Below are 25,929 nucleotides of genomic sequence, written 5' to 3' on the forward strand. Positions count from 1 at the left end.
CTATCTAATCCTAATTTACCAAAACCTATTCCATCAACTAAACGTATTTCTTTTATTAAACCTAAACACGTGATTAAACCGAATTAAATAAAGTTTTAGTTAAAAAGCGTTCCCTGTGGGTTCGATATCTTTTATTACTACAAGCGTATACCGTGCACTTGCGGAAATCGCTCAACAAGTTTTTGGCGCCATTGCCGGGGAACGCCAAAATTTTTGACAAAATTTTAAATTTTTCGTGTTTTATTTCGAATCTAGGTTTAAACATACTTATTTTAACTTTTATAATTTAATAATTTTCATATACTAATTTATTTATTTTTCAAATTCTGTTTTGTAGGTAGTTTCGGTTCGTGCAAGATTTCAGGTTCATGCGCACTTCTCGAAATTCAGGCATTGCACCAGACCCTATAGACCCAGAAATTGAGAAAACCATTAGGAAGAATAAGAAAAATAAGAAAAACAAAAATAAGACCCCAGTAAAGACATATACCGAGCCAGAAAAAATGGCAGACCCACCAACACTTATTGAATACGCTAGGCCAGGTGTGGCCGGTGTGACCAATAGTATCGTTAGACCCAGAATCACCGCAAATCAATTTGAAATTAAGCCAGCTTTGCTTAATATGTTGCAAAATAATGTAACATTTTACGGGTTACCTAACGAAAATCCTAACACCCATTTAACAAATTTACTAGAAATTTTTGACACATTTAAAATCCCAGATGTGACTGCAGAAGCAATCAAACTTCGCCTCTTTCCTTTCACTTTGAAGGATAGAGCCAAAGAATGGTTAACTTCTATGTCAGCCGCAACTTTTGCCACTTGGGAACAATTAGCCCAAGCGTTTTTATCTAAATATTTTCCTTTAGCAAAAACCGCAAGAGTCATAAAGGAGTTAACATCTTTTTCTCAAAATGATAATGAGACCCTTTATGAAACTTGGGAACGTTTTAAAGAACTTCAATGTTTATGCCCACACCACCAATTACCCGCTGAACTTTTAATGCAAACATTTTACAATGGACTAAATCCTACAACTAGGGGTTCATTAGATGCTATGTCGGGAGGGCTATTTATGAACAAAACATCAGCCCAAGCGAGAGAACTTTTGGAGGAAATGGCAATCAACAGCAATATGTGGCCCGCGGAACGTGGACATATGCCGGTGGCAAAACCGTCATCCTCAGCCTCATCATCAGTTAAAGGTATAGTTGAACTTGATCCAGTCGTGATGCTACAAGCCCAATTTTCTGCTTTATCGCACAAAATTGACCAATTTATGGCACCGCGCGATACTAATGGTAATCCAATCCAAACGGAAGTGGACTACGAAAATATGAGTGAGATCGAACAGGTAAATTTTGTCCAAGGGCAAAACCAAACTAATAATCCTTATTCTAATACTTATAATTCTGGATGGAGGAATCATCCTAACCTTAACTGGAAAGATAACAGTAACAATAATATCAGTACTAATCAAAATCGTACCACTAATTATCAAAATCAGTCAAGAGATACGATTAGCACTTTATCTTCTAAAATCGACAAGTTTATAGATGCTATCAGTGGAAAAATAAGTAATCACGACGATGGTTTTAAACGGATCGAAAATAAATTCGATAAGCTTATTAAAAACCACTCATCTAGCATCCATAATTTGGAGGTTCAAATTGGTCAACTTGCTAAATCAATTCCATCCCGAAAAGAGGGAAGTCTTCCCAGCCATACGGAAGAAAATCCGAAAGAGCAGGTGAAGGCTATTACTCTTCGTTTAGGAAAAAATTATCAAGGGCCTGAAATGCCCAAAGATGCAACATTTCCAAGAACTGATTTACCAAAGTCCAAAGAAGATATCTTAAACACAAATAATTCACCATCTGACGCAGGTACCAAAACTTTTGTACCCAAACCACCTTTTCCACACAAAGTTCGAAATAAGGACTATGATAAACAACTTCTAACATTTTTGGATAAACTTAAAAATTTGCACATCAATTTGACATTTATGGATGCAATCACACAAATTCCTAACTATGGTAAGTTTTTAAAAGATTTAATTTCAAAGAAAATCAGTTGGGAAGGAATTTCATCCATTTCGTTAACTGAAGACTGTAGTTCAATAGTATCAAGTAATTTGCCCACTAAACTCAAGGATCCCGAATGTTTTACTATTCCGTGTAAGTTGGGAGATATTGAATTCCCAAGTTGTCTTTGTGATTTAGGAGCAAGTATAAACTTAATGCCATTATCTATTTTTAACAAGTTAGGTTTAGAAGAAGATATCAAACGTACCAATATGGTTTTGCAGTTAGCAGATCAAACCACTAAAAGGCCGTATGGTATAATTGAAGATGTTTTAGTCAAAGTCGATAAATTTATTTTTCCTACCGATTTTGTTATCTTAGACTTTTCATATGATGTAAATTGCCCTTTAATTTTTGGTAGACCATTTATGAACACGGGACGCGCTCTAATAGATGTGTTGGAAGGGAAGGTAGTTTTAAGGATAGGAGAAGATAAGGTCGAGTTTAACATGAATAAAGCGATGAAATACCCTATGGAGGAATTCGCTTGTATGAAACTTGATTTAGTCGAAGAATGTGTCAATGATGTAATTCAAAGTGTAGAAATAATTGAACATATAAGAGATGAGGAATTAGACGATAAGGACCCAGAGCCTTTGATTCGAGAAGATGGACCAGTTCCGCCTTCAATTGTAACACACCCTAAATTAGAACTTAAAGAGTTACCCAGTCATTTGAGGTACGCTTTCTTAGGCGAAGGCGATTCTCTACCTATAATTATTTCTAACAAATTAACAAGCGATCAAGAAGAAAAATTGAAAGAAGTTGTTAGAAATAGGATAGGAAGTATGGGATGGCAAATTTCAGACTTAAAAGGAATTAATCCTAGTATAGTAATGCATAGAATTCACTTAGAAGAGGATAAGCCACCTAAAGCGGATAGGCAAAGACGCTTAAACCCGAACATGAAAGAAGTAGTCAAAAATGAGATTACTAAACTTTTAGACAATGGAATCATTTATCCGATCTCGGATAGTGAATGGGTTAGTCCAATCCATTGTGTACCTAAAAAGGGAGGCATAACTGTTGTAAGAAATGATGAAGGTGAACTGATACCTACACGAACCACCACCGGTTGGAGGGTTTGTATAGACTATAGGAACCTAAACAAAGCAACCAGGAAAGATCATTTCCCTCTACCTTTCATTAATCAAATGATCGAAAGGATAGCCGGTCATCCATTTTACTGTTTTCTAGACGGTTATTCCGGATTCTTTCAAATTTACATTTACCCGGATGACCAAGACAAAACAACCTTCACATGTCCTTACGGAACATTTGCATATAGGAGAATGCCTTTTGGTCTATGTAATGCAACCGCAACTTTTCAACGATGTATGACAGCAATATTTAATTACTTCATTGAAGACATAATGGAAGTTTTCATGGATGATTTTTCAGTTTATGGAGATTCTTTAAATGCGTGTTTACAGAACTTAGATAAAGTATTGTCTAGATGTGAGGAAACGAATTTAGTATTAAACTGGGAAAAATGTCATTTCTGTTGGTCCCTTATAAGGTTGCAAGTATAGTTCCAAGGGGGGGTTAGGAACTATTTAAACTTTTTCGCAATTAGGGTAGACTTCTTTTTCTAAAGAAAACGGTTTCAACAGCAGCCTGAGTAAACAGTAAGATACTGGCTTAGTCAACTAGTGACTAGGTCAGTTTCTTAGCTTGAGTCAGGAGATAGCACTTATAGTCTATTCCTGAGCTCAGATGTTTAGCGCGCACAACTCAACTTGACCTCTTTACTTGGTCAGTTTTTGATTGTTTTAAGCAAGCAATATATATAAGGAGTTAAGGGTAAGTAATACGTTACTCAGCAGATTTATCCAGGTTTGGCTTCTTCTAAGCCTACGTCCTGTCCCCGGAACACGTTCCGAGATTTCGAATCCTCTACTGAGCTCTTTAAAGGTAGAGCCTCAAACCCTTTACAATAAGCAACTGAGTATAACAAGAGTACCTTCCTCTATACCTCTACTCAATCCTATTCTCTTGCTGAGTACTTAAAACCGAGTACTCAGCCTCTCCTTTCTATCTCTAGAAATGATAAGTGTTTTGTCCTATACAAAGATTTGCTAAGACACTTAAGACGATTTAACAATCACTCTAGACTTTTACACAGATATAAGAAATTGTAGTGTAAGATTTGCTTTGCTTCTTGCTTGCAGAACTTGTGTAGAAATTTGGTCAGCGTAACTGCTTGATCAAGTTCTGTATTGAGTGAAGCTTGTGATGGCACTATTTATAGAGACGTCTGGGCATCGGTCATTTCGAATTTCGAAATAACCGTTGGAGGGAAACGACTATATGTCGTTGTCATCCTGACTTGCTCAAAGCTCTCGGCCAATCAGAATGGTGTATCTTCTGTCCTCGGTCAGCTCAGCAGATGGTCTCTCCTTTTATGGTAAGGTCAACTGGACAGCATACTTCGTCGTCTGAACTTTGCCAAAAGAGGAAAACCTTTGTCTGGAAGTTTTCCTTCGCCAGCTGCTGTCTTGTACGTTTGTCGAGACTACTCAGCAGCTTCATCTTGAAGTTGTTCCCGAAGGTCTTCTAGATCCTTCTCATGCTGAGTTGCGTTCTGTCCAGAACGGCAACGTTCTGACAAACACGGGCCGAGTTGTACTGAGTTGTTTGACTTGGGCCTTGGCTTTCGTATTGGGCTTGGGCCTTTCAATCCTTATGTCTTATAACAGTTTTAACTCAACATTGAACAAACACATTAGTAGAATAAATCAAAGCATTTAAACTTAGTGTGTTTAGAATATGTATTTTAAATTATACTTAAACAATTTTGTCAAATCAAAATTATGTAGAAAGGTGTTTAAACAAACTCCCCCATTTTGATGTTGGCAAAACTATTCAGCAAGGAACTCAGTATGAGCTCCCCCATGATAGTTGACCTAGTATAATTTAGCAAACTCCCCCGTAAGGGTTGAGCAACTGACTTAGTTTTACTTAAAACATTTAAGGGTTTAAATGAGTAAGTCTAAGGTCAGTTTTCAGATATAGGTCAGCTATTTCAACATATTCTATTTACTCAGTATCAAGCGGAAGGTTTAGTCATATAGAGTGCGCTGAGTAATTAGTTGTTCAATGAGTTCTTAATAGACAATGTTTTATAAACATATAGGTCAATGTCAAACATGTTATCAGCATTTGATTTAGTCAAATAATTTTACAAGTGTTAAACATAGCTGATTTAATTGCAGATACATAATAACTCAGTATTTAGTAGCATATATCATAACTCAGGATTTGAATAAGAAATGCAAATATGATATATAGATAGAAGTCAGTAATTACACAACAACACATATATAGATAAGGCAACAAAAAGATTACAACTGTATTACAACTGTTTTGGCCTATACTGAGCTAGCCTATCTATTTCTTTTTCTTGTGTTGTGACGACTGACTTCGCTCATGCTGAGCTTGCGCTTTCTCCCCCGTTTTGTCAACTTCAGGGAGCTTGAATGCATCGGTTAAGACAGCTCGAGTCAGTTCTTGAGAGAGCTCCTTAAGCTTCTCAGCGCTTTCATTTACGCCATAAAAAATGGCAACTCCATCAGCTGAGACCTCTTCGGGTATTCGCAGATCAACAGCGCTGAGCATATTGACACTATATGCTTGAGCTTTGGCTTGCCAGATAAGAGCTTCAGAGAGGCCAGCAAAGATTTGGTGGAAGGTTTTTAAGAGAGCTGTGTCATAATACTGACGTTGGATGTTGTTATGACTAATGTGATTGAAAGTCTGTTGTGTGAGGGTCATCATCTCGTTCTGCTTCAACGCGTCAGTATCCATCTCTTGCTTATTCAGATTAAGCAGCCTTATAGCCTCACCGATTTGCTCTACTGAGCACTGACTGTATGACACCATTTTCTCGTTGGTCTTAAGTTGCTCAGTGTGAAGCTGAGCAAAGAGCATTTTGAGTTCAGAGGAAGTGGCATAGTCAGTGTTCACAGCGGACAACTTCTGGACTTGGTGATGGAGAGAGTTCAGGTGTTGAACTGTTGTCAGCTGTATCTCTGCCAACTTGGCAATTGAATCCTGCTTAGCTTGCTGAGCTTGGAAGGATAAGACAACATTCAGCAGATCCTTGAGTCCCTTAACTTCGTTGAGAAGCTGAGTGACCTGGGAAAGCTGCGTAGTCTCGAGAATTGAAGAACCAGCAGAAGGAGGAGTGGAATGTTGAAGATCTCTGATTAATGCTTGCACTGAGTCGATGATCTTTTTGCCGGACTCAGTGGCATTCAGATGGACATCAGTATGACCAGAAGGAAGTGGAGTGAAAGGAGTACCCTGGTCAGTGACTGGAAGAGTATGCTCAATCTGCACTTGAGTTGGAGGAAATGTTGATTGATCGGCAGAGAGTTGAGTTGTGGAAGTTATAACCCGAATACTGTCTGTGCTGACGGCAGAAGGATGGGGAGTCAGCACCATGCTTGAGGAAATAGCATGAACAGTAGATGGTTCAACCTGACTGGTTGATGTGGCTGAAGTGTTAGGGTCAGCATGTTCCTGCTGAGAAGAAACAGAGGCTTGTTTTTCCAATGGCGTCGAAGTAGTGGAAGTGGATTGCCGTTTGAAAAATGTGAGTTTGATAGTAGAAGGGTCCTTAGTTGTCTTCGAGAGGACAAGGTCAGGAAGAGTCGGTGGTTGCACAGGAGGTTCACTGACTATCTTCTCACTGGCCTTAACCAACTTTCGCCTTCTACGTGGTGGAGTGGCAGTATGAGCAGGTTCTTCTGAGTGAGTAGGAGAGGATTCCTATTGCTCAGTATGAGTCTGGTCAGCCTGCTGTTCAACTTGATCAACAATGTGTTGGTCAAGGACTTGCTCAACTCCAGCAGCTAGCTCAGTGTCATGCTCATTACCAGCAGCTACCCCGGTATCGGCATCCTCAGCTTCATCTTCGCTGGCAGTTTCCTCAGAATCCTCAGCGTCATCCTGACCGCTGGCTTCTTCTGCTTCTTCCTCCTCAGTACTATCTCCATCAAGTTCTTCCTCAACTTGAGAGATGAAGTGATCATCTAGTTGGACCTCAGGTTCCTCAGACTCAGCAACTGTACCTTGACACTGGGTGAAGTGAGAGTCACCCGGTACAATGAAGTCGGTCGGTATGGCGTCCAGAGGAGTCAAAGTTGAAGTTTTCTTCTTCTTCTGAGGTTGCTCAGCAGCTTCCTCAGTTCCAGGCTCACCTTGCCTGGTTCTTTTCTCAGCTGACTTGCCAGCTGACTTCTGCCTCTTCGCTGGAGACTCAACGTTTGTAGAAGGAGTCTCAGCAGTTTTCCTCTTGCGAGAAGCTGGGGCCTTAGTCATGCGCCCTTTCTTAGGCTCAGCAGTTCCCTCAGTCTGGCCAGCAGCAGCAGCAGCTTTACCTTTCTTCAAAGGCTGTCCAAACTTCAGTGCCCTCAGTGAGGCAGCTGTTATCTCAGATCCTCGGTAAGATTCCTCACCATGGAGGTCAATCTTGTGGTGAGGATCCTAGTTATGATTGACCCAAGCCTCAGCGTACCCGTGCTGCGTAGGAAACCAGCAACTAGGAAGACCGGCATGTTGATAGGAGTGTACGTCAGCATATGCCATATGAAGCATTGCTTGAAATTGGTCGCTGATGTAGTGCAGTTGATCTTCGGGTAAATAAAATAGGTCAGCAGGTATTGAGCCATCTTCTGGTGCTGACCCATTGATGAGGCTGAGACTTCTCCTGAGTAGCCATCAGGTTTGCAGAAGGAGTGTATGTAGCCAGTTTTGTCCTGATCTCCTGATCTTCTCAGCCTTGCTCCCTCAGTTTTCAGCTGGAGAAGATTTCCTATGTACAGAGGGTTGATGAAGATGGTTTTGCCTTTTACCTTAGTGCATAAGTAGTCGGTGGTGTCATTCGCGACTCTGAGGTTGTGGTAAAATTCCCTCACTAAGTCAGGATAGGTTTCATCCCTGACCGAGAACAGCCCAGTCCATCCATTCTGGAAAATCCATTCGCAAAACGGTTGTTCATTCTGTACGAAGTGTTTCGAAACCCATCTGGAGGGCTCAACCTTCCATTCTCGTACGTTCTCAAACACTTTGGAGTAGGTTCGGACCTTCACAGTTTTTCCTTGACCAGAGTTTTGGCCAGTTTTTCCCTTGCTCGGCGTAGGAGGATTTCGAGTAGGTTCATCGGAGCTGGTCTTTTGGTGGCCGGCACCGAAGGTATTGTAGGATACCTTAGTCATTCTTCGAAGATGGGAAAGTTTAGAAGAATTTGAGAGAGAAGGAGTTTGAAACAGTTTCTTTGCCTTAGAATTTGATTAAGCGTAAAGAATAAAAGATGGGGAAATTCCCATAATTTATAGACGGAATGAGCGGTGTGGATCTTAATCGAATCCATGTGTCAGTTTTGCCTTGGGATTGTGTACCGATAAAGATCCTGGCATTTATGACACATACGGCGAATACGTCATCCTAGGGCTATACGCGTGCTTTGCATTTATGCTAACGGATCTAACACTCAGTATTTAGAATGTCAAGCGTTTGATATTCTGAGTGGTCAGTATTATATTTACGGATGATTTGATTTCTAAGTTCAAAATGCAAACATACTCAGTGTGCAAAGGTTACTCAGTATTTGCTGTTTAATAAATTTCAATGAGTACACAGCAAAGACAATCATTCAGCATAATAATTCACTCAGCATGCATATTCATTTAGTTCAGGAATTTACTGAAGAGGATTGAACATACCAATAGCTTCTCTCAGTATGCTGAACTGCTCACGAGCCAGTGGCTTCGTGAAGATATCCGCAAGCTGTTCGTCCGTTGGGACAAAGGTCAGCTTGATCTCCCCTTTGAGTACATGGTCTCTAATGAAGTGATGTCTGATGCTGACATGCTTCATTCTGCTGTGTTGAATTGGGTTATTGGAAAGATCAATTGCACTTTTGCTGTCACATTTGACTTCAATTGTCTTCGTTTGAACACCATAGTCTTCAAGCTGTTGCTTAATCCATAGGACTTGAGCAACACAATGACCAGCAGCAATGTACTCAGCTTCAGTGGTAGACAAGGCTACTGACGCCTGCTTTTTGCTGAACCAGGATACACGATAGCTTCCTAAGAAGTGGCATCCTCCAGAGGTGCTTTTTCGTTCCAGCTTATCCAGTCCATAGTCAGCGTCAGTGTATCCGATGAGTGTAAAATCATGAGTATTTGGATACCACAAGCCTGCGTTCACTGAGCTTTGCAAATATCTAAGGATTCTTTTTACAACAATGTAATGAGATTCCTTAGGGTTAGATTGATATCTAGCACAGTAGCATACTGAAAACTGAATGTCCGGTCTACTGGCTGTTAAGTAAAGTAGAGAGCCTATCATACCTCGATATAATTTGCTGCCTACCGGCTTACCATTCTCATCAGCGCAGAGGACAGTGGCAGTGCCCATAGGAGTGGATATTGGCTTGCAATTCTCCAAGTCATATTTCTTTAATATCTCCTTGGCATATTTGGCTTGACTGATGAAGATGCCATTCTTTCCTTGTTTAATTTGAAGACCGAGGAAGAAGTTGAGTTCTCCCATCATGGACATTTCAAACTCAGTCTGCATTTGTTGGCTAAACTCCTTGCACATTGATTCGTTAGTTGCACCAAATATTATATCATCAACATAAATTTGGGCCAGCAGGGTATCTTTACCCTTTTTCTTAATGAATAAGGTTGTATCAGCTTTGCCCCTGACGTAATTTCTAGTCAGCAGGAAACTGGTCAGCCTCTCATACCAAGCACGTGGTGCTTGCTTGAGGCCGTACAGAGCCTTTTTGAGTTTATAAACATGGTTTGGGAATTTTGGGTCCTCAAAACCTGGAGGTTGATTAACATAAACCTCCTTGTTTATAACTCCATTAAGAAATGCACTTTTGACATCCATTTGGAATAATTTAAAGTTCATGTAAGATGCATATGCACATAGAATTCTAATTGCCTCTGGCCTTGCCACTGGGGCAAAGGTCTCACCGTAGTCAATACCTTCTTGCTGACTGTAGCCTTGAGCTACAAGCCTTGCCTTGTTCCTGACTACGTTTCCTTGTTCATCCATCTTGTTTCTGAAGACCTATCTTGTTCCGATGGTCTTTTGACTCTTTGGATGAGGCACTAATTCCCATACGTCGTTTCTTCTAAATTGATCGAGCTCCTCTTGCATTGCGATCATCCAGAATTCATCGTACTCAGCTTCAGCAAAATTCTTCGGTTCTTGTACTGAGACGAAGGCAACATTGCTGAGGTACTTCCTGAGTTGATTCCTCGTCATCAGGGTATTCCCAGCAGAATCAAGGATTGCACTTTCTGAGTGCCCTCTTGGGATCCTTATCTCTTTAGGTAGATTTGTGTCTTGTGCTGTCTGTGTTTCAACAATCTCTGCAGAAGTAGATGGATCAGTGAAAGTAATCTTAGGTTCACTCTTACTCTTGGTCAGCCTTTTCGTGAATGACTCAGTAGCTGGTTCTGGGTCAGCAATGGTTACTGAGTGTGGATCATCTTCGGTCAGCGGCTGGTATCTACCTGCAGGGTCAGTTTTGTCGAACTCTACATGTATTGACTCTTCTAAAACTTGAGTTCGCTTATTAAAAACTCTGTATGCTTTGCTGTTTGTTGAGTAGCCCAAAAAGATAGCCTCATCAGCTTTTGAATCAAACTTTGCTAAGCTATCTTTGGTATTTAAAATAAAACATCTACAGCCAAAGGCACGAAAGTATCCAATATTGGGCTTTCGTCCTTTCCAAAGTTCATAGGGGGTTTTCTTGAGTATAGGTCTAACTAAAGCCCTATTAAGAATATAACACGCTGTGTTAACAGCTTCTCCCCAAAAATACTTTGGAAGCCTATGCTCATCCAGCATTGTCCTGGCTATTTCAACCAGAGTTCTGTTCTTCCTTTCTACAACCCCATTTTGCTGAGGTGTTCTAGGAGCAGAAAAATTGTGGTCAATGCCGCTGGCTTCACAGAATTCAACAAACTTTTGGTTCTTGAATTCTCCACCGTTATCGCTACGGATGTGAGCTAATTTTAGGTCTTTTTCATTTTCAATTTTTCTAACCAAATTTGAAAATGTCTCAAAGGTCTCATCCTTGCTGGTCAGCAATATAACCCATGTGTACCGAGAGAAATCATCTACAATGACCAAGGAAAATCTTCTTCCACCCAGACTCAGCGGCTGGACTGGACCAAAGAGATCCAAGTGTAGTAACTCTAACGGACGCTTAGTTGAGACAATATTTTTGCTATGAAAAGATTGTTTGGTTTGTTTTCCAGCGTGGCAAGCGTGGCATAATTGATCTTTTTGAAATTTAAGTTCAGGCAGTCCCTCAACCAATTGCTTTCTTGCTAGTTTGGCCAGGAGGTCCATGCTTACATGACCAAGTCTCCTGTGCCATAGCCAGGAATTTTCTTCCTTTGATACTAAGCACACAGTTTTTGAAATTTTTTTCTCTAAATCTAGCATAAAGACATTATCTATCCGAGGGGCAGTTAAAATTAACTCATTTGTTTTACCCTCGTATATTTTACATCCAGTAGCATCAAATATAACTTTTCTCCCATTGTCACATAGCTGAGCTACGCTGAGTAAGTTATATTTGAGTCCGCTGACTAGGGAGACAGATTCAATAGTGGGATTACCTCCGATGGTTCCTGACCCAACTATCTTACCCTTCTTGTTGTCTCCAAAACTTACGCTCCCTCCTCGTTTACGCTCAAACGTGATGAACTGAGTTTCATCACCCGTCATATGCCTTGAGCATGCGCTGTCAATATACCACATCTTTGACTTCTCGGCACATCTCAGGCTTACCTGCATTGTAACTAGTTACTTTTAGGTACCCAATTCTTTTTGGGTCCTGACTTGTTAGGTGCAACAGGTATAGCATCATATTTTATTTTATGGCGGCATACATGGACATTATGGCCATTCTTTCCACAGAAGTCACAGCTGACCTTCTGTTTAGGATTTTTTACTGACTTGTCAGCACCCCAGTGCTGAGCGTGCCAGCACACCTTAGTGGTGTGTCCTAACTTCCCACAAAAGTCACACTGGACTTTTCGCTGGGGATTCCATCTCTACTGAGTACCTTGGTACTGAGTTCTCAGAGGTAAATTATTTTTATTTGGAACCTTTAGTTGGTTCTGGATGGTTGTGACGTCCTTCCTCAGTTTCTTTGAAACTGACTGGACTTCAGAGACAGACTCATGTATGATTTTCATATTATCATGCAGAGTTGAATTGTCCTGAAGAAGGAATCCGAGGTCACTCAGTTTGACCTCTTCCACTTCGTCACAGCGTGTGCTGAGTGCTCTAACTTTCTTATTACACTTCTTAACAAGTGTGTAGAGATCACTCAGGGCATTAACCATATCGTTTCTGAGCTGGGGAAGAGAAATTACCTCATTTGATTGCTCTTCATCATCTGATGCGATGGATGGGTCAGCATGCTCAGAGACGCATGGCTCAGCAAGTTCGTCAGCCATGAAGCATATCTTCGCTGACTCGGTGGCCTCAGTTTCTGTTGATGAAGATTCATCACTGTCACTCCATGTAGCCACCATTGCCTTTTTGCCGCTCTTCTTGTCTTTCCTCAGTGTAGGACAGCTTGACTTTATGTGGCCAGTCTGATGGCACTCAAAGCATGTAATGGGCTTTGAGTTATCCTTTTTGTATTTGCTATCGCTTGAGTCAGCTTTGTACTTATCAAATTTTCTATAAGGCTTTTTAGAATATTTGTCGTTCTTCCGGAACAGCCTTTTCATCTTCCTTGTAAACATAGCCATCTCCTCATCATCAGTTGAGCTCCCGTCAGTGGAGTCAGCTTTCATGACAAGTGACTTCTGCTTCTTGTCTTCAGATTTTTCCTTCACCTCAAAGTTTTTATGGATATCTCATGGGTCAGCAATGAACCGATGAGTTCGTCATATTTGTAGGTGGTTAAATCCTGAGCTTCCTCAACTGCTGTCTTCTTTGCTTGCCAATCTTTAGGAAGACTCTTGAGTATCTTTTTGACTTATTCTTCCTCAGTGAAGATTTTCCCAAGTCTCTTGAGCTCATTAATGATGTTGGTGAACCTTGCGTTCATGTCTGAAATGCCCTCATCATTGTTCATCTCGAACAGCTCGTACAGTCTCATATGCTGATTCACCTTGGATTCCTTTACTTTGTTTGTTCCCTCGTAGGTGACTTCCAGCTTTTTCCAGATCTCTTGCACCGACTCACAACCTGAGATTTTGTTATATTCTGCAGCATCGAGCGCACAGTGAAGCATATTGATAGCCGAAGCATGGTTTTGGAGCTTCTTTAGGTCATCCTCTATCCATTTGGCCTCAGCTTTTACAACTGTTAGGCCAGCCACAACTTCGACAGGTACAAACGGGCCTTGGACTATGGATAGCCAGGCACTCATGTTTGTAGCCTGAATGAAATTCTTCATCCTATTCTTCCAGAAGGTATAGTTTGACCCGAAGAATAGGGGAGGCCTAGTAATGGACAACCCCTCAGGCAGTATCTGAGTTGTTTGGTTTCCAGGGAGAAACCGAGTGCTGTTTTCGCCTATGGTAGGGATCAGCTCAAGGTTGTTAAACCTTTAGCAGTGAGCTTTGAGGCTCTGATACCACTTGTTGGTCCCTTATAAGGTTGCAAGTATAGTTCCAAGGGGGGGTTAGGAACTATTTAAACTTTTTCGCAATTAGGGCAGACTTCTTTTTCTAAAGAAAACGGTTTCAACAGCAGCACTGAGTAAACAGCAAGATACTGGCTTAGTCAACTAGTGATTAGGTCAGTTTCTTAGCTTGAGTCAGGAGATAGCACTTAGAGTCTATTCCTGAGCTCAGATGTTTAGCGCGCACAACTCAACTTGACCTCTTTACTTGGTCAGTTTTTTATTGTTTTAAGCAAGCAATATATATAAGGAGTTAAGGGTAAGTAATACGTTACTCAGCAGATTTATCCAGGTTCGGCTTCTTCTAAGCCTACGTCCTGTCCCCGGAACACGTTCCGAGATTTCGAATCCTCTACTGAGCTCTTTAAAGGTAGAGCCTCAAACCCTTTACAATAAGCAACTGAGTATAACAAGATTACCTTCCTCTATACCTCTACTCAATCCTATTCTCTTGCTGAGTACTTAAAACCGAGTACTCAACCTCTCCTTTCTATCTCTAGAAATGATAAGTGTTTTGTCCTATACAAAGATTTGCTAAGACACTTTAGACGATTTAACAATCACTCTAGACTTTTACACAGATATAAGAAATTGTAGTGTAAGATTTGCTTTGCTTCTTGCTTGCAGAACTTGTGTAGAAATTTGGTCAGCGTAACTGCTTGATCAAGTTCTGTATTGAGTGAAGCTTGTGATGGCACTATTTATAGAGACGTCTGGGCATCAGTCATTTCGAATTTCGAAATAACCGTTGGAGGGAAACGGTTGTATGTCGTTGTCATCATGACTTGCTCAGAGCTCTCGGCCAATCAGAATGGTGTATCTTCTGTCCTCGGTCAGCTCAGCAGATGGTCTCTCCTTTTATGGTAAGGTCAACTGGACATCATACTGTGTCGTCTGAACTTTGCCAAAAGAGGAAAAACTTTGTCTGGAAGTTTTCCTTCGCTAGCTGTTGTCTTGTACGTTTGTCGAGACTACTCAGCAGCTTCATCTTGAAGTTGTTCCCGAAGGTCTTCTAGATCCTTCTCATGCTGAGTTGCGTTCTGTCCAGAACGGCAACATTTTGACAAACGCGGGCCGAGTTGTACTGAGTTGTTTGACTTGGGCCTTGGCTTCCGTATTGGGCTTGGGCCTTTCAATCCTTATGTCTTATAACAGTTTTAACTCAACATTGAACAAACACATTAGTAGAATAAATCAAAGCATTTAAACTTAGTGTGTTTAGAATATGTATTTTAAATTATACTTAAACAATTTTGTTAAATCAAATGTAGAAAGGTGTTTCAACAATTTCATGGTAGACGAAGGAATTGTTTTAGGTCATAAGATTTCTGAAAAAGGTTTAGATGTGGACAGAGCAAAGACTTCAGTTATAGAAAAATTACCCCCACCAACCACTGTTAAGGGAGTAAGATCATTTTTAGGTCATGCAGGTTTTTACAGAAGGTTTATAAGAAATTTTCTGTAATTTCCAAATCACTTACTAATTTGCTTATGAAGGATTCAACTTTTGATTTTAATAAAGATTGTTTACAAGCTTTCAATACTTTGAAAACGGCTTTAGTCAGTACACCAATAATATCAAAACCCGATTGGAATCTAGCTTTCGAAATTATGTGTGATGCAAGTGACTTAGCTGTAGGATGTGTATTAGGTCAAAGGAAGGATAAGAAACTTCATGTTATATATTATGCGAGTCACACTATGTCTGGTTCACAACTAAATTACACCACAACTGAAAAAGAAATGTTAGCAGTAGTTTTTGCATGTGATAAGTTCCGATCTTATTTGTTAGGATCTAAAGTTATCATTTATACTGATCATGCAGCTTTACGATATTTATTTGCTAAGAAAGATGCAAAACCACGTCTTATTCGATGGGTTTGACTATTGCAAGAATTTGACATTGAGATTAAAGACAAAAAGGGAGTTGAAAACCTGGTCGCCGATCATCTGTTAAGACTTGAGGATGAAAATGGTCCCATCGGTGAAACATCAGGCATTCGAGATGATTTCCCCGATAAACATCTCATGCAAATACAAAGTGTCATAGCTCCATGGTATGCAGATATAGCCAATTACTTAGCTGCACATGTTGTGCCAGATGGATTGACTTCTCAGCAAAAGAAGAAATTCTTTTCAGAAGTTAAGAAATATTTTTGGGAAGATCCATTCTTGTTCAAAACATGCGGTGATGGAAAACTTAGGAGATGTGTTAGTGAGTTTGAACATGACTCTATAATGTTAGAATGTCATGCTAGCGCTTACGGAGGTCATAATAGCGTAAGCAAAACAGCAGCTAGAATACTTGAATGCGGATTCTTTTGGCCTACTCTGTTTAAAGATGTCCGTTCATTTATTATCCGCTGTGATAAATGTCAAAGAACAGGGAATATAGGAAGGAAAGATGAGATGCCTCTTACGAACATATTGGAAGTTGAAATCTTCGACGTATGGGGTATTGATTTCATGGGTCCTTTTCCTCCTTCTTTTGGCAAAAATTATATTTTAGTAGCCGTAGATTATGTTTCAAAGTGGGTTGAAGCAATTGCAACCCCCACAAATGATTCTAAAGTAGTTGTTAAGTTTTTAAATTCAATATTCTGTCGATTTGGAGTTCCTAGGGTTATGGTAAGCGACGGTGGTACTCACTTCGTAAATAGAGCTTTTGAGTCACTTATGAAAAAATACGGAGTACACCATCGTATCTCTACACCGTACCATCCTCAAACGAATGGTCAAGCAGAAATTTCAAATAGAGAACTCAAATGGATACTTGAGAAAACAGTTTCGTCTTCTAGAAGAGACTGGGCATATAAACTTAACGATGCATTATGGGCATACCGTACTGCATTTAAAACGCCTATCGGGATGACACCTTATAGATTAGTCTATGGTAAAGCTTGTCATTTTCCGGTTGAATTAGAACATAAAGCATATTGGGCTATAAAAACCCTTAATTATGATTTGCAAAGCGTAGGGAAAAAGCGTTTGTTTGACTTAAACGAGTTGGATGAATTACGCTATTTGTCCTACGAAAATGCGAGAATTTATAAGGAGAAAATTAAAAAGTGGCATGATGCCAAAATCAAAATTAAAAACTTTAATGTTGGGGATAAAGTCTTACTTTTTAATTCGAGATTAAAGTTATTTCCAGGTAAGCTAAAATCTAGATGGGCTGGACCATTTTTGGTTGTTCAAACATTTGATTACGGAACATTGGAGCTAGAAAAGTCTAATGGCGACCGATTTAAGGTCAATGGAAATCGTTGCAAGATTTATTTCGACGGAGCTCCTATTCAAGCAATTGAATCCGTGGATAAATTTTATAAAAATTAATTTCTTTGGTTTTCATGTTTTTAATTTATAGCTTTTCTTATTTTATGTTCATAATTATTATTCTTTTTCTTTTTAATTTATTCTTTTCTTTTTAATTTATTTGTTTTCTTTTTAATTTATTTATTTTTATTTTTAATTTATTTACTTTAATTTTTATTTATTTTTATATATTTATCTTTGTGTACAGATGAGTTTTGTTCACATTAAAATTTTAATTTAGTCATGTTTTGAAATTTTCATTAAGTGTTAAGTGTTATTGAGAAATTATACATGCAGAAATCTCAGTTGAGATTTTCTATGTTCCAGGATTTGGAAATCTCAGTTGAGATTCTGAAAATCTCAGTTGAGATTTTCTGTCTTTTTACATTTGAAATAACTGTAAGGGATTACAGTCTTCTTTCTTTAAAATTTTCTGTCAGTTGAATCGAAGAGGTATCACTTTGACACCTATTTTTTTCTAACAGACACAACCTTTCACTTATAGGCTTTATATATTCCTGTAGGATCAGACTTCTTCCATTTCACTTCATCTTTCTGAATTTCTTTCTCAAATTCTCAAATCCTACAGGCTTCATTTTTATTTTCTCTCACAGACATGACTAAGTCTTTGAAAAACGTTCAAAAACACACTTCTTCTCAAAAAGGGAAAGTTGATATCTCCGATCGATATGGTGCATGGTTTCCCATTTATAACCATGACGAGGGGAAACGCTTTCTACAATTCAGATATGCTCAATTCTTTGGCATGATGTATCTGGACGAGTTTCTGAACGAGGAACTCGGGATAAGCGAAGACATTGATCGCTATCTGACTAATTTGGGTTGGACCAAATTTGTTCATATGAAATTTCCTATTATTGGAAATTGGGTTTTGGAATTTTTCTCCACAGTTCGATTCGTCAATAAGAGACGTGTTCGTCTCAGTTTTCGTTGTGAAGGGGAGGTATTCACTTTTGGATATCCAGAACTTCATAATTGGTTTGGATTTCCACCCCGAGACACAACTCAACACCATCCTGGAAGGGATATGACTTCTAGAGACATATGGAGGATGCTAACAAGATTTTGGCGATTCAATCCACGTCTTGCCTTCAACAAATCCATTAATTCTAATTCCATGTTGTATCTACATAAGTTCCTCTGTCATAGCCTTTTTGGTCGAGTCAGTAGCAATATTGTCAAAGATACTGATCTTTATGTGTTGGGCGACATTTTCCAAGGCAACTCAGTGAACTCCTCGAAGATTCTAATGGAGGGGTTAGTTGCTGCTTCTCGTTCGAAGAAACGGAAGATTGGGTTCGCCAACATCATTTGTGGAATCATATTAGGGGCCAAGGGAACCATTTCTGTTCCTTGGACTGATAAGGAACCATTTCCTATTCTTGATTACGAGTTATGGAAAGTGAGGGAGTTGTAAAAAGATGTTTTTCGTGTCGGTCCATAGTTTCTTTCTCTCAAAGAAAGAGAAGTTTTTGTTCATGAGCAATTAGAAAGGGCCAGAATAAGACGTATTCCAATTCACCGGGATACCATTTAAATTTCATTTATGGTGTTTGATTGATTTTAAATATATATACTGTACATATGTTTGATGTTCATATATATAGATTTATTTCTGTTTTTGTGTACATATGTTTGATAAGTAATTAATAGGTCATTATGATTCATAAAGTGCATTAATTATTTCATTAATTTCTTTTAATTAAGGAACAACCTTTGGTTTTCCTTTAATTTAATGTTTCAGTTTTGTTTATCTCAGTTTCAGGAATTAAAATTTGCATTAATGTCATTTAATTACAAGAGGAATTGAATTAGTCATGTTCAAATTGTCAAAAATATCCAATTTTTACCCAGAAATTCCAAAATCTCAGTTGAGATTTCGAATTCTCAGTTGAGACAGTGGAGGAAAATTTTTTAAGCAAAATTTCGCCCCTCTCCCTACTTGCTGTCGCGACTGAGATTTTGAAAATCTCAGTCGCGACTTGCGACCTGCAGGTGCAGGATTGGGCGAAATTTCACCCTCTTTTCCTATTCCTACTCTATTTACTACCTATTCAACTATCCTAATCAATACCTATTACTTACACCTATTTATATCACCTATTTTTACACCAATCAATCATCTTTTCTCTTCCCAATAACAAGATTCACTCATCTTCCCCATAAATATTTACCCTATTCATCTTCTTCTTCCCCAATTCACCACCATTATCTTTTATTCTAACTTTCATCCTTTCATATTTTCTTCATTCCATTCACAAATTTCACAAACAAAAAAATATGCATAGACAAAAGACCGTTGCAAACAAAGCCAAGGCCACCGAGATCAATAGATTATGAGTTCAATATGGAGCACCATTCGATATTACAACGGAAGCCGAAGGACGCAAATATCACCGATTTTCTAATGTCCTAATAGAGTTCATCGACATGCTTTTTCTTGACACCGACACGGTAAATACTCTTTCTTTTACCGAGCGTATTGATGAATTTCTTACCATTCTTGGTTGGAAACGATTTGCTAGTATGCGTTTTCCTAGTCTTAAAACGCATATTATTGAGTTTTTGGTTACTCTAACCTATGACAAGAAGAAATGAGTTATTTCTTTTCGGAGTGATGGAGTCCGTTATGATGTTGGATATGCGGCCATGAACCGTTGGTTTGGTTTTCCTACTCGAAATTTTTATTCAAAACCAAAGCCTTTTGATTCACACACGGTTTGGAATTCTTTAACCGGTTTAGATGTTTTTAGTCCAAAGAATACATCTAGTAAGCTAATTAAGGATGATTGTATCTTCTTCTTTCACAAGTTTTTATCATTTTCCTTATTTGGTCGGGTTGAAAGTTCAAAAGTGCAAGTTCGTGATTTGGTTGTGTTTGATGCTATTTTTAAGGGTTTGACAATTGATAGTATTGAGATGATATTTACTAATTTAGTTCGAGCTTCCAAGTCCCGCAATAAGCAAGTGCCTATGGATAATTTCATTACCGGCATTGTTTTGGGCGCTCGAGGTGAATTAGCGGATTATCAAAATATGCCTCATGTTGGTTTACCTTCATTGGATCTCACGGCACTTCAAAGGGCCAATTTATTGAAGAAGTTGGGACCCCCCGCCTTTATCTCTTATGCGGATCGCACAAGACGTGTTTTTGCTACCATGAGTAGTGAAGCCTCGGGTTCTCAAGGTTTAGGTGCCCAAGATGATGATGAGGACGATGAAGAGGAATTTGATGAAGAAGGAGAGGAGGAGGAGCATGTTGATGTTAATGCCACCGAGCAAGCAAATGTGGAACCGAATGAAGAAGAACAAGTTGGTTGGCAACGTGTTTTGACACAAATGAACGAGCATAACCGTCACATGAATTTGCGGTTAGATGAAGTCATTGCCAATAATGCCGAAATGAGTTCAAGGATCACTACATTGAGTCGTGAGCACAAGTCTACTCGTCGCCGGATGCTCTCTTTCTTCCGACGCCAAGGAGTTGAGACTACACCTTCTCCACCACCATCACCTTGATAGGTTTTATCCTTTCTCTCTTTAACTCATTTTCGTTATTATTATTATGTTTTATTCGGTTTGGTACAATATTTTTAATTATGTTTGGTACAATTATTTTTATTATTTTGTTTGAATGTTATCATACTATCTTTTTCGTTTCTAAATTCGTATGATTTATTTCGTACTATTTTTCGTGTTTTATCGCTTTTTGCACCAATGAGGACATGGTCCAAATTAAGTGTGGGAGGAGGTATTTCATATCCATTTTATTTTTAAATACGAATGAATGCAACGAATGAGAATGAATGCTATTTATTTAAGTATAAATGCATGTTATTATTCATTTTAAGTAAAATATAATATGCAACATTTTTTTTCAAAAAAATGCAACATTTTTATATAATGTGCAACACTTTTCACAAATAATAGCAATTTTTCATAAAGGATAAATTTTTGTTAAAGTAAATATTTCATATGTTTTCAAACATTTTAACTTTCAAAATAATGTTAAGGTTATCATTATTGGTAGAAATAATATTTCTATACGGGCTATATTTTTACAAATATTTTTACAAATCTCCGATACGATTTTATCAAAAAACGTCTCGAGTGAATGTATATAAGTAAAATTTCTTTAGTTTCAAATCTCTATTTTATATCATGAATTCATGATAAATATAAATCTTATTTTCAATTTTCAATTAGGTTTATAGGCATAAATCGAACTAACAACTTTAGCTTTTTAGCTCGATATTATTTTTCGTCTTACATTAAAAACTAATTGAAGTTTTTAAGGAAACTTTAGCCATAATACATGTTGAATTTCAAGTCAATATAGGATGAATGTGCTATTTTTCTTTCCCAATTTTATTTTCATGTTAATTAAATCAAGTAGTCGTATTCTTAACTTTTGGCCACGATTGAGACCAACCTTATCACAATCGAGGTATGAAAGGGAAGAACATTAAGTACCGTTTACTTTTGGCCACGATTGCGACCACCCTTATCACGGTCGAGGTACGAAAGGAATGTTAAAAAATTAAAGCAAAAATTAAACGTGTTTAAAGTTTTAAGTAATGATTGCGTCCACCCATGGCATGGTCGGTACCTCTTAAACAAACACGAAAGCAATTAATGTGTATAAAGTTACGATCGAGACCACCCTTATCTTGGGCGTAACTAAGCAAATATATTAAACCTAAGTCCTTAATAAATCCATATTTGTAATAGTTTAGGTTTGGGAAAGGAAATTTTGTGCTTAGAAATGCCTTGAGACGAAAGATTCAAAAACATGCGTTCTTACACCGTCCCGAATACTTCAATATAAAAATTGAAATACAAGACGAGTAATATATCTCTTTTACACGAGCTAGTTTGATACTTTGCGTATAAATTTACCATGAAAAGTTTATCTTTCGGTTTAACTAATTCAAAAAGAAATATATGGGTATATATTCTATTTATAAAGAGATTGATTAAAGAATACATTCAGTGAAATTTTGCTCGGGACTAGCAAAAGCTTAAGTATGGGAGTTTGTTAAGCCCAAAATATACCTAAAATATCATATATAAATACGTTAAATTTACATTAAAATCGTGTTAATTATGTTCATTTGGAATACTTTTACGTCTTTATTATCTTCTTTGATGCAAGGTACTTAATTATTTGGTAAAATCCAAATATGAGCAAAAACGGAGCTAAAACAGAGCTAAAATGGAGGAAAAACCTTAAAAACGTACCGAGAATGCATATCAGCCAGAAGAACGCTCGAGGAGGACGAAAAGCAGTCGAGAGACAGGGAATCATCTCTCTGTCGCGACTGAGATTTTGAGAATCTCAGTCGCGACTTGCGGAGGCCAGCTCGGGGGAAAAACGAAGTTTCAAACTCGCCCCTGTACCCCCTGTCGCGACTAAGATTTTCAGAATCTCAGTCGCGACAGCAAACCTTCCTGCACACAAAACACATGTTTAAATCGGAAAAACGCGTCTGTTCGTTCGGATAAAAGCAACCCTTCACCAGCAGACACGACCCATCATTTACAACCCTTCAACAACTATAAATAAGTGATCCATTTCAGAATTGAGGAGGTTGGAAAAGTTAGAGAAATTAGAGAAGAAAGTTGTTATGTTGAGTTTCTGATTCAGAAAAGAATCAGAAAGTTAGATTTCATTTCTGTAAACAATCGTGTTGTACACGAATTGTATTTAGATTAGTTATAAACACAGTATTAGTTTAGTTTTCATTCTGATAGTGGACGAGATCAGTCTCTATTCCGAAGATCCAGCGAGAAGAATTGACGGCTGAAGCGCATGAGGTTTGACGAACCTACGGAGTTTGAGAGAAAGATTGACGACCCGGATCTCAAAGTTTTCGTTGCAATGCTATCCAAGTTTCTACTTCTCTGTTAACTTGTGAAAATTCACATTTCATTAATGATATACTTATTTATTCAATACATTCTTACTGTTGTTATTTTGATATTGTTCTGACAAAATGATTTTCAAAATGATAAATTTGTGTTTTTATTAAAACGTTCTATTCCATCTTATTCATATAAGAACTTTGTTGAACACTTAACAAATTTAGTTTTTATGGATGACATGATCGCTGATCACGGCTTATCAGAAATAAAACACTAGTTTGATTAAGGTAGGAATCACCTCAACATCAGGGGGATTTCTATGGTTCGAAGCCATTTAATTGAGTATATCGCTATATTGTTACATGTCCATAATCTCACAAAGTTAAAGTTGCTTTCTTTGCTTTATGAAAATAAGTTCTATTTTATTCCAATTACGGAAATATCTGTTTTGTAATCAAAATTCCAAAACAGAATTGTTCTCTAAACTCGATATAATTCTTCTATCTAATCCTAATTTACCAAAACCTATTCCATCAACTAAACGTATTTCTTTTATTAAACCTAAACACGTGATTAAACCGAATTAAATAAAGTTTTAGTTAAAAAGCGTTCCCTGTGGGTTCGATATCTTTTATTACTACAAGCGTATACCGTGCACTTGCCGAAAGGCGCGACTCGGCCCGCTGTCGCGTTATATTTTTTTATTTATAAATATATATATATATATATATCAGTTTTTAAAATGATTTTAAAAACGATTTTCAGAAATAGGAAAAACTACAATAGGTTTCCGTTTTATCTTTAGATTTAATAAAACTGATTTTATCAACCTAACTATAAAACTAATAGATTCTGTTATAATGATTATCAACCGAATTAATTAGGAACATACGCATAATCTATTTTAATTAACAATTAATTAAAACTTATTTATCTTTAGAATTAATTAACCAAACAATTTGTTAATTAATCCTAACCATAAATATTCATTCAATCCTATTGAAAACTTCTAAATTTCATATATGAAATAACGGATTTAACGATGGCTCTGATACCACTGTTGGAAATTAGGCTAAGGTATAGCAGCGGAAATATAAAAATTTTAGCCTACTTCCATTTAACCATAGGATCCGTTAATCGTTATTTCATATAAAGAGGGATAAGAAGGAATACCTTTTGATGAACTTATCTACTGTTGTTAATGAAGTGCCCACAACTCTTCTCCGAGTTCCCAAGCACAAAGAAAACACAATTAGATTAAGTTAGAATCAACCGTATGAGATGCAACCAAGATAGATTGCCTCTAATAAATCAACACAAGATCAAAGAGAAAAGGAGATGAATGAAATCAATCAATCGACGGAAGCCGTATGAATTTTTGTCCACGAACTGGGGGATGCGAATTCACTTTCTCTCTCTAAACATGTATTTCGAAAATCACTATAGAGGGGAGGAGGAGGCTTGGTCGAAATTCACACATAAAGGGGGTATATATAGTCACTTGTATCTAAACCCTAGTTAGATAGGAATGTGTTACTTAATGGGAATTTAATTCGGAATAGAATTCCCAATTATTATCTTACTATATATCTAATATATTTATGATAATAATAAATAACCTAATTGGATAATAATAGAAGCATTCATAATCTAATTATAACTCCTAACTTATTTATCCTTTAATTAATTTAATTCACAAACCTAATCAAATTAGGATTAATGGAATTAAAATAATTCCTATGTACTATATATAAATTTCGGCCCCCTCTATGATAATGGGCCTTATTGGGCTCAATTGGGCTTCCATCTATTAATGACATTCGTCTCTCTTTTGGTTCCAAGTCTTATGTGTGATCCATTAGGTTCTTACTACTTCTGGCCGTATGCAACTATTAAATTAATTTCTTTAAGAATTATATTTAATCCTTGCATAACGGAATGATGTACTGAGTATGTTATTAGCAAGTCTGTAATCATTCCCCCAGAGTTTGTTAGAAAAACAGGTTGATTCCGTCGTTAACCCTTCCGTATTAGTTACAGTATAATTCGATCCTTTATCAACTACATCCTTGAACTGAATCTTATGACTATGGGTGATGTCAAGTCACATATAGCGAGACATTCGTTTTACTTGTTCAGGCCGAGTCAACTTAAATAGATAGGTTAAGTGAAATCTGTATTTCAAGTCTTAAGCTATCACCTTGCAAGGATTTAGAGTCGAGTCTTCCACACGCGATCCTTGGATATATCTCCCATTAATCGGGAGTGATAAATGCTCAATCCAATGTATAACTACCCTGACATTACCTCCTGTGACACCCAACCTTTGCAGTTCACACCCTAGAGTCATCTCTGTTAAGGATCGTGGGACCGCAGGATCAAAGTCTCACATTCAGTAATTCAGGATGACCAATTAACATTCCTTTGAGTCTGAGGATTACTTATACCTATTAATACCAATGAGATGAACAGGTCACAAGGATGAATCTACCCATCCTGTTATCTCAAATCGGATCCCCAATCCTAATGAACTCCTTTCATCGGATCTATGTAACTGTCCATATATCTGTATATATGAAGCTTGTGAGATCAGCTTTCTGTCGGACAGAAGACATTGTTACATACAAGTCTCAACAGTGATATGTCAATCCTAAACATATCACTTGACTTGGGGTGGTTTTAATTTTATTAGTTTATCATAAAGTTTAGTCTCACTTCATGCTTGTATGAACACTTTATAATCACTTTAAACAAACTTACGGATTTCCTTTTATTGGACTTTATTTAGTTCGTAAAAGGGATTGCCTTTATATAGTTATAAAACATATATCTCATTAAAACAAATGATATAAAGAACAATTCATTTACATTAAGTTTGTATCCTGAACAATTGTCTATAGGACACCAAACCCCAACAGAGATGATATCACAGGCCACTTGATAAGTGAGATTGATAA

At 37.8% G+C, this 25,929-nt stretch overlaps 1 non-coding gene across 1 annotated transcript; it reads right to left on the minus strand.

Moving 5' to 3' along the window:
* Nucleotides 1–881: 881 nt before the first annotated feature.
* LOC136201830 (small nucleolar RNA R71) lies at nt 882–988 on the minus strand. Its single transcript, XR_010674169.1, has one exon. It is a non-coding gene; the product is annotated as a small nucleolar RNA R71 (small nucleolar RNA).
* Between the last annotated feature and the right edge of the window lie 24,941 nt (nt 989–25,929).

The sequence above is a fragment of the Euphorbia lathyris genome, chromosome 7 (assembly GCF_963576675.1).
Source record: "Euphorbia lathyris chromosome 7, ddEupLath1.1, whole genome shotgun sequence".
Taxonomy (NCBI): domain Eukaryota; kingdom Viridiplantae; phylum Streptophyta; class Magnoliopsida; order Malpighiales; family Euphorbiaceae; genus Euphorbia; species Euphorbia lathyris.